Below are 7,616 nucleotides of genomic sequence, written 5' to 3'. Positions count from 1 at the left end.
ATGAACAATAACTTTTTTAAGCATTTGAGAGTAAAAGGTCGAAAAGTTTAAAAAAGAGGGCCTCAGGTCCTATTTATAGAAAAAGGAACTGGAGCCCATCTCACCTACCCACCGCGAACCGCACAAAATGGCACCGCGGTATGCGGTACTCAGAAACATGAAGCACTGGGAGGATGTCCACTGTGGACCGCAAGACATGCAATGCGGCCACAGTGGTCCACTGCAGACAGCGCAAAATGCATTGCAGCCGTAGTGGAAAACTTCAGAGACTCATCATTTTTGACCAATTGATTCTGCGGTCCGCATTGAATTTTTGCCCCCACAATAAGGTCTTTGCGGCTGCACAAAATGCATTGCGGTCCGCATTGCAGACTTCAGAGAGTGTGCATTTTTCCAACTTAGTCCTGCACTGTATCAAAACAATCCTATAGCAACTCACAACCAGTTAGTCCAAAATCAAATCCCATGCTACAAAGAAAATCAAAGAAAAACAAAAAGAAATACGCATGGGTTGCTTCCCAAGAAGCGCCTGATTTAACGTCCCGACACGATGCAGATTACCATCAAATAACTTTAGATGGAGTAGTTCCACCACGTGGCTGTCATCAATCTTGCGCAGGTAGTGCTGGACCCTATGCCTATTAACTCTGAAAACCTCCCCATTTTTGTTCTTCAAGTCAAGTGCACCAAATGGAGTCACAAACACCACTTCAAAAGGTCCACTCTATTTCGACTTAAGCTTTCCCGGAAACAGACGTAACCGAGAGTTGAACAAGAGAACCAAATCACCCATTTTGAACTCCTTGCCACGAGCATATTTATCATGAAGGTACTTCATCTTGTACTTGTACAAGGACGAACTGGAGTAGGCATGGAATCAGAATTCATCAAGTTCATTAAGCTGCTCCACACGAAGATTTTCTGCCACATCCCATTCAAGATTCAGCTTCCTCAAAGCCCACATGGCCTTGTGCTCTAACTCAACCGGTAGATGGCAAGCTTTCCCAATCACCAACCGATACAGTGACATACCAATTAGGGTCTTGTAAGCAGTCCTATAAGCCCATAGAGCATCATCTAACTTCTTTGACCAATCGGTCCTATTTGCATTGACCGTCTTTGACAATATACTCTAGATTTCCCTTTTTGAGACTTCAACTTGGCCACTCGCCTGAGGATGATAAGGGGTAGAAACTTTGTGATTAACACCATACCTTGCAAGCAAAGTGTCAACAGCTCTATTACAAAAATGAGACCCCCATCACTTATGATTGCACGATGAGTGTCAAACTTTGTAAAAATGCTATTCTTGAGAAACGCAACAACACTCCGGGCCTCATTGTTGGGTAAAGCCACGACTTCAACCCACTTTGAAACATAGTCAACCGCCGCAAGAATGTATGTGTTCCCATATGAGCTAACAAACGGGCCCATAAAATCAATGCCCCATACATCAAAAATATCAACCTCAATAATGGTATTGAGAGGCATCTCATCTTTCTTCGAAATTCCACCTGCTCTTTGACATTCGTCACATCTGTTCACAAGTTCACTTGCATCTTTGTACAAAGTTGGCCAATAAAACCCACAACTAAGAACTTTTGAAGCCATCCTCGCCATGCCATGATGGCCACCATATGGAGAGGAATGACAAGCCCCTAAGATACTCAATTGCTCCTCCTCCGGGACACACCTTCGAATCACACCATCCGTGCAAATCTTGAACAAGTACGACTCATCCCAATAGAAATCCAAACTATCCCGTTTGAGCTTCTTCCTTTGGTTAGAAGAGAGGTCACACGGGATGATACCAGTCACAAGGAAATTAGCAACGTCCGCAAACCATGACATACCATTCACCGACACCGAAAGGAGTAGTTCGTCGGGAAATGAATCATTGATCTCTAAGCCATCACAAGGCCTCCCCTCCTCCTCCAAGCGGGAGAAGTGGTCCTCCACTTGATTTTCACTACCCTTCCGGTCCACAATCTCCAAATCAAACTCTTGAAGTCACAAGACCCATCGCATCAGTCTAGCTTTAGAATCCTTCTTCGTCATCAAGTACTAGAGTGCAGCATGATCGGTATGAACTATGACCTTGGCACCCATGAGATGCGACCGAAATTTCTCCATTGCAAACACAATAGCCAAAATCTCTTTCTCGGTCACCGTGTAGTTCACTTGATCATGATTGATTGTCTTGCTCGTATAGTACACCAGATGAAACATTTTGTTCATTCTTTGACCCAAAACTGCCCCAACCGCAACATCGCTCGCATCACATATGAGCTCAAAAGGCAAGCTCCAATTGGGTGCAGTGATAATAGGAGTGGTGGTCAACTTGTTCTTGAGAAGTTCAAAGGCTTGCATACATCTCTCATCGAACACAAACTTGACATCTTTTTCCAATAACTTTCAAAAGGGATTTACTACCTTCGAAAAGTCTTTGATAAATCTCCGGTAGAACCCCGCATGCCCAAGAAAACTTCTAACTCCCTTGACAAAGGTAGGGGGAGGGAGCCTTGAAATCACATCAATTTCTGCTTTGTCCACTTCTATACCATGCTTTGAAATTTTATGCCCAAGAACTATGCCCTCTTCAACCATGAAGTGGCATTTATCCCAATTAAGAACAAGATTGGTTTCTTCACAACGGGCCAACATTCTATCAAGATTTTTCAAACATTCCTCAAATGAATCACCCACAACACTAAAGTCGTCCATGAACACCTCCAAAATATCATCCACCATATAGATGAAAATGGCCATCATACACCGCTAGAATGTAGTCGATGCATTACACAACCCAAAAGGCATCTGAGAAAAGGCAAAGGTGCCATATGGACAAGTGAATGTGGTCTTCTCCTAATCTTCCGGAGCAATCAAGATTTGGTTCTATCCAGAATACCCATCCAAGAAATAGTAGAAGGCACATCCAACAAGTCAATCAAATATCTGATCAAGAAAAGGCAATTGAAAGTTATCCTTGCAGGTCACTTTATTCAACTTGCGGTAGTCCATGCATACCCTCTACCCCGTGACGGTCTTGGTAGGAATCAACTCATTTTGCGAATTTGAAACCACGGTCATGCCACCCTTCTTTGGCACACATTGCACCGGCAAAGTCCAAGAGCTATCAGAGATGGGGTACACAACCCCGGTATCCAACAACTTGATCACCTCTTTTTTCACAACTTCTTGCATTGCCTCGTTTAACCTCCTTTGATGTTCCAAGGAGGGATTTGCATCATCTTCCAGAATAATCTTGTGCATATAAAATGCAGGGCTTATCCCTCGAATATCAGCTAAAGTCCATCCAATTACCTTCTTTCGCTTTTGAAGCACCACCAATGTGGCATCAACCTGCATGTTAGTAAGACAAGAGGAAATAATAACTGGCAAAGTTGAACTAGGGCCTAAGAACTCATACCTGAGGTGTGGAGGCAACGACTTCAACTCCAACACCGGAGGTTCCTCAATTGAAGATTTTGTTGGTGGAGTCTTCCTATTCTCAAGATCCAAAGAGAGTTTCCTAGGCTCATAAGAGTAAGAGCCCATTCCATGTAAATCATTCACACACTCCACTCGGTCTTCATCCTCATTTACATCAATATTCAATAATACTGCCTCTAGAGGGTCCTCCACATTAATCGTTGCACTGGTATCATCAACTATCACTACTATGATGAGGTCCACAAAAGAGCACACCTCAGAACTATTGGGCTGCTTCATTGACTTGCACACATGAAAGACCACTTTCTTATCACCCACCTGGAAGGTGAGTTCCCCTGCTTCCACATCAACTAAGGCCTTCCCAGTAGCAAGGAAAGGTCTTCCCAATATGATTGGAACTTTATAATCTACCTCACAGTCCAAGATCACAAAATCAGCTGGCAAGATAAATTTGTCCACCCGGACAAGAATATCATCAATAATACCCAATGGTCTCTTCATAGTTCTATCCGCCATTTGTAATCTCATGGAAGTCGGTCTCGGTTGCCCAATACCTGAAGTCTTGAAAACTGAGTAGGGCATCAAGTTGATACTTGCCCCCAAATCACATAGAGCTTTTGAAAAGTCCGCACTCCCAATGGTGCAAGGAATGGTGAAAGCACTGAGATCTTCTAGCTTCGAGTCCATTGAGTGCACAATTGCACTAACTTGGTGGGTCATCTTGATAGTTTCGCAATTCATGGATCTTTTCTTTGTTACTAAGTCCTTCATGAATTTATCATAACTAGACATTTGTTCTAGAGCCTCCACCAAAGGCACATTAATGGATAAGCTCTTCATCATGTCAAGAAACTTTTTAAACTAATTCTCATTTTTCTACTTCGCGAGCCTTTGAGGATAAGGTAGAGGTGGCCTTGGCAAAAGAGCTTTGTCTTTAGGCACAACCATTTCCAGCATGTCTATTACGTGTTATCTAGACGGGTTCACATCATTCTGAGTCTCCACCTTGGCATCTTGAATATCAATCCTTACTTCATTCACGTTCTCATCAATCACATTTTCAACCGCCAAAGGAATCTCATCTTCTTCCAACTCAACTTCATCACTTAAAGTTTGTTTTTGTTTGGATACATTTACATCCACGTCTCGTCCACTCCTTGTAGTTACCTCCATAACATAATTGTTCCCACCCTTTGGGTTAACTACTGTATCACTTGGTAGAGCCCCCTTAGGGAGAGTATTCAAGGATTGTGAGATTTGGCCTAATTGAACCTCCAAGTTTCTAATTGAAGTATTGTGGGAAGCCAACTGAGCATCAGAGTCCATATACTTTTTCATCATCTGTTCAAACATCATTTCAATTCTCCCCATTTCGTTGTTGGAAGAACTAGGACCTTGGGATGGAAATGGGGGTGGATTGTTCGGTTGTTGATACATTGGGGGCCTTTGAAAGCCTTGCCCCCAATTTCCTTAATTGCCATTGTTCCAACCACCTTGATTGTTGTTACCACCCCAGTTATTGTTGTTGTTGTTGCCATTCTAATTACCCTGATTGTTCTGATTATTGTTCTGATTGCCCAATTGGAATTTTGGTTGTTGTTCCCCCAATTACTATTCCCTTGTTGTTGTTGATTGCCCCAATTGCCTTGGGGTCTCCATTGTTGTTGGTTGGAAGAATTGCCCCTTTGTCCTTGATAGTTATTCACGTATTGTACCTCTTTATTCTGCCCATCATAACCATCATCTTGGAATCCACTACAATCATTGTCATATTGATCCGAACTCCTTTGGTTCTGTTGACCTCTTTGTCTTCTTTTGTTCACTAGCATGTTGATACCCTCCATAGCATTTACTTGGCACGGATTTTGAACATGTTATAATTGTGCCTTTGCTAGCTGGTTTATTGTAGTTGTCAGCTTACTATAGCCTGCCCATGATAATGTAGCTCTTTGTGCAAGTGAGTGATCGTGGGGTCACCCTGGGGCACATTGACTCTACTTTGTCAAGCGGAGGACGTGTCAGCCATCTCGTCAAGAATGTCACAAGCCTCATCATAAGACAGCTTCATGAAGTTACCCCCAGCAGGTTGGTTCACTATCCACTAGTTAATTGTATTAATGCCCCTGTAGAAACTCTATTGGATCATTGCCTCAGTCATATCATTGTTGGGGCATTCCTTTACCATGGTTCTATATCGCTCCCAAATCTCATGTGATGGTTCGGTGGGCTCCTGCTTGAAAGCTAAGATCTCATCTCTCAATGCTGCCATGTGCCCCGGTGAGAAAAACTTTGCAATGAACTTATCCACCAACTCATCCCAAGTAGTGATGGAATGGTTGGGAAGTCGCTCAAGCCAATCCAATGCCTTCCCTCTAAGTGAGAAAGGGAATAGTCTCAACCGAAGTGCATCCTCAAACACATTAGTTTGCTTGCTTCCGCAACAGGTATCCACGAAACCTTTGAGATGTTTGTAAGCATTCTGGTTGGCACCGCCCGTGAAATACCCACGCTGCTCCAGCGATGTCAGCATTACATTTGTAATTTGAAAATTGCTCGCCCGGATCTGGGGTGGGACAGATGCACTAGCATATCCTTGGTTGGGAAGCACTCGAGGAGCCACTCTTGGAGGTGGCGGGGGAGGTTCTGGAATATTATCATTGGACTAGTGGCCTCTCCTTTGTCCTTGAGGCACAATAGGAACCTCATCATCAACATTGTCATCTACCTCCTCCCCCGACGGAAGATCTCCAAGAGGTGGGTTGTTTGCTGCCATTTTGTACCTGAAGTTGTGACTCACACAAATTAGTAACATAGAAGGAAAGAACAACAATACATAAAACTATTTAAATAGATAGCCAGAACCGTTAGCTCCCTGGAAACGGCGCCAAAAAGTGATCGGTGCCAAGCCTGCACTACTACAAAGTAGCGAGAGTGGTTGAAACAACTTTTACCTAAGAAGCTCGGCATCGATTTCCATAGGGAGCTAGAAATGGGAATTGGGTTCCTATCTAAATTAGAGATGCGTGATTGCTCTTAATTGAAATTCTAATCATAGTTGGTCTTTTGATTTTACTTCTTATTTTATGCTAATAAGATGCTAAATTAAGCTAAGAGTGAAATACTTGAAGGTTGTCTAAATAGTTAAGAAGGTACTAGGGAAATAACTTTCTCCTAGGTGGATACTTGACGGGTTCTCGAGTCTAAGGCTAGGTTGTCATGTTGGGGATTACAATATAACCAATGCACTAAACTTCTCACTCTATACCTCTCGGTAGTTTGAGTGATTTTTCCTAATTGACTTTCTCAAGAACAATTGGGTATGATAATTTGTGCAAGCAATTTAGGTTCAAGTCGGGTATTACTATCTCTAGGTTTAACCCTTTAATTGGGGCAATCAATCTCTTGAATACGCCCCAATTCCTTGTTGGACTAATTTTCCTAGACTCAAGTTCTCTTATGCAAGAAGAACCCAAGTCAAATATGCACAAATTAGTGTTTGCAACCACTAATTAAACATTAAAACCATAAATTAGTCCAAATGTCAAACACCCATAGACATTCAAGCCTTAAAACACAAGACCCATCAAATACCCACACCAGGGTTGAGCCACAACCCTAGCTAATGGGTCTAGCTACTCATGATAATAGAAGAAATTTGATAAATAGATGAAGAAAAACCCATAATATTTAATTACAAGCTAATACTTGAAGATTCAATGATAAAACTACTCTAAAATTACTCAAAATAGTTAAGGAACCCTGTTCATGAGTGCAGCTTCAAGTTAAAATACAACTGATGACCTAAAAATGGGAATAGAAACTACTTATACTAGGCCAATTTCTTTGGACAAAAATACCCCTGTGGGGGTAGTGCGGTCCGTACAAAATCGAGTGCGGCCGCAGTGAGGCTTCTTGGCTTTAAACTCTGCTCTTTGAAATTGGCTACCACGGGCCGCATAAAATGCACCGTGGCCGCGGTGGCTTCTATTGCGGTCCGCACAAAAAGGATCGCAGACTGCATTGGCATTGATTGCCCAAAGTGGCAACTCTCTAAACTCCGTCTTTGCGGACTGCACAATATCAAGTGCGGCCGCGATGAGTCCATGGCAGTCCGCATAAAATGCTTTGCGGCCGCAATGCTTGAGTCTCCGAAATAGCACCTC

This window comes from Nicotiana sylvestris, chromosome 5 (assembly GCF_000393655.2).
Source record: "Nicotiana sylvestris chromosome 5, ASM39365v2, whole genome shotgun sequence".
In the NCBI taxonomy this organism is placed as follows: Eukaryota; Viridiplantae; Streptophyta; class Magnoliopsida; order Solanales; family Solanaceae; genus Nicotiana; species Nicotiana sylvestris.
This window is presented reverse-complemented; position numbering follows the sequence as displayed.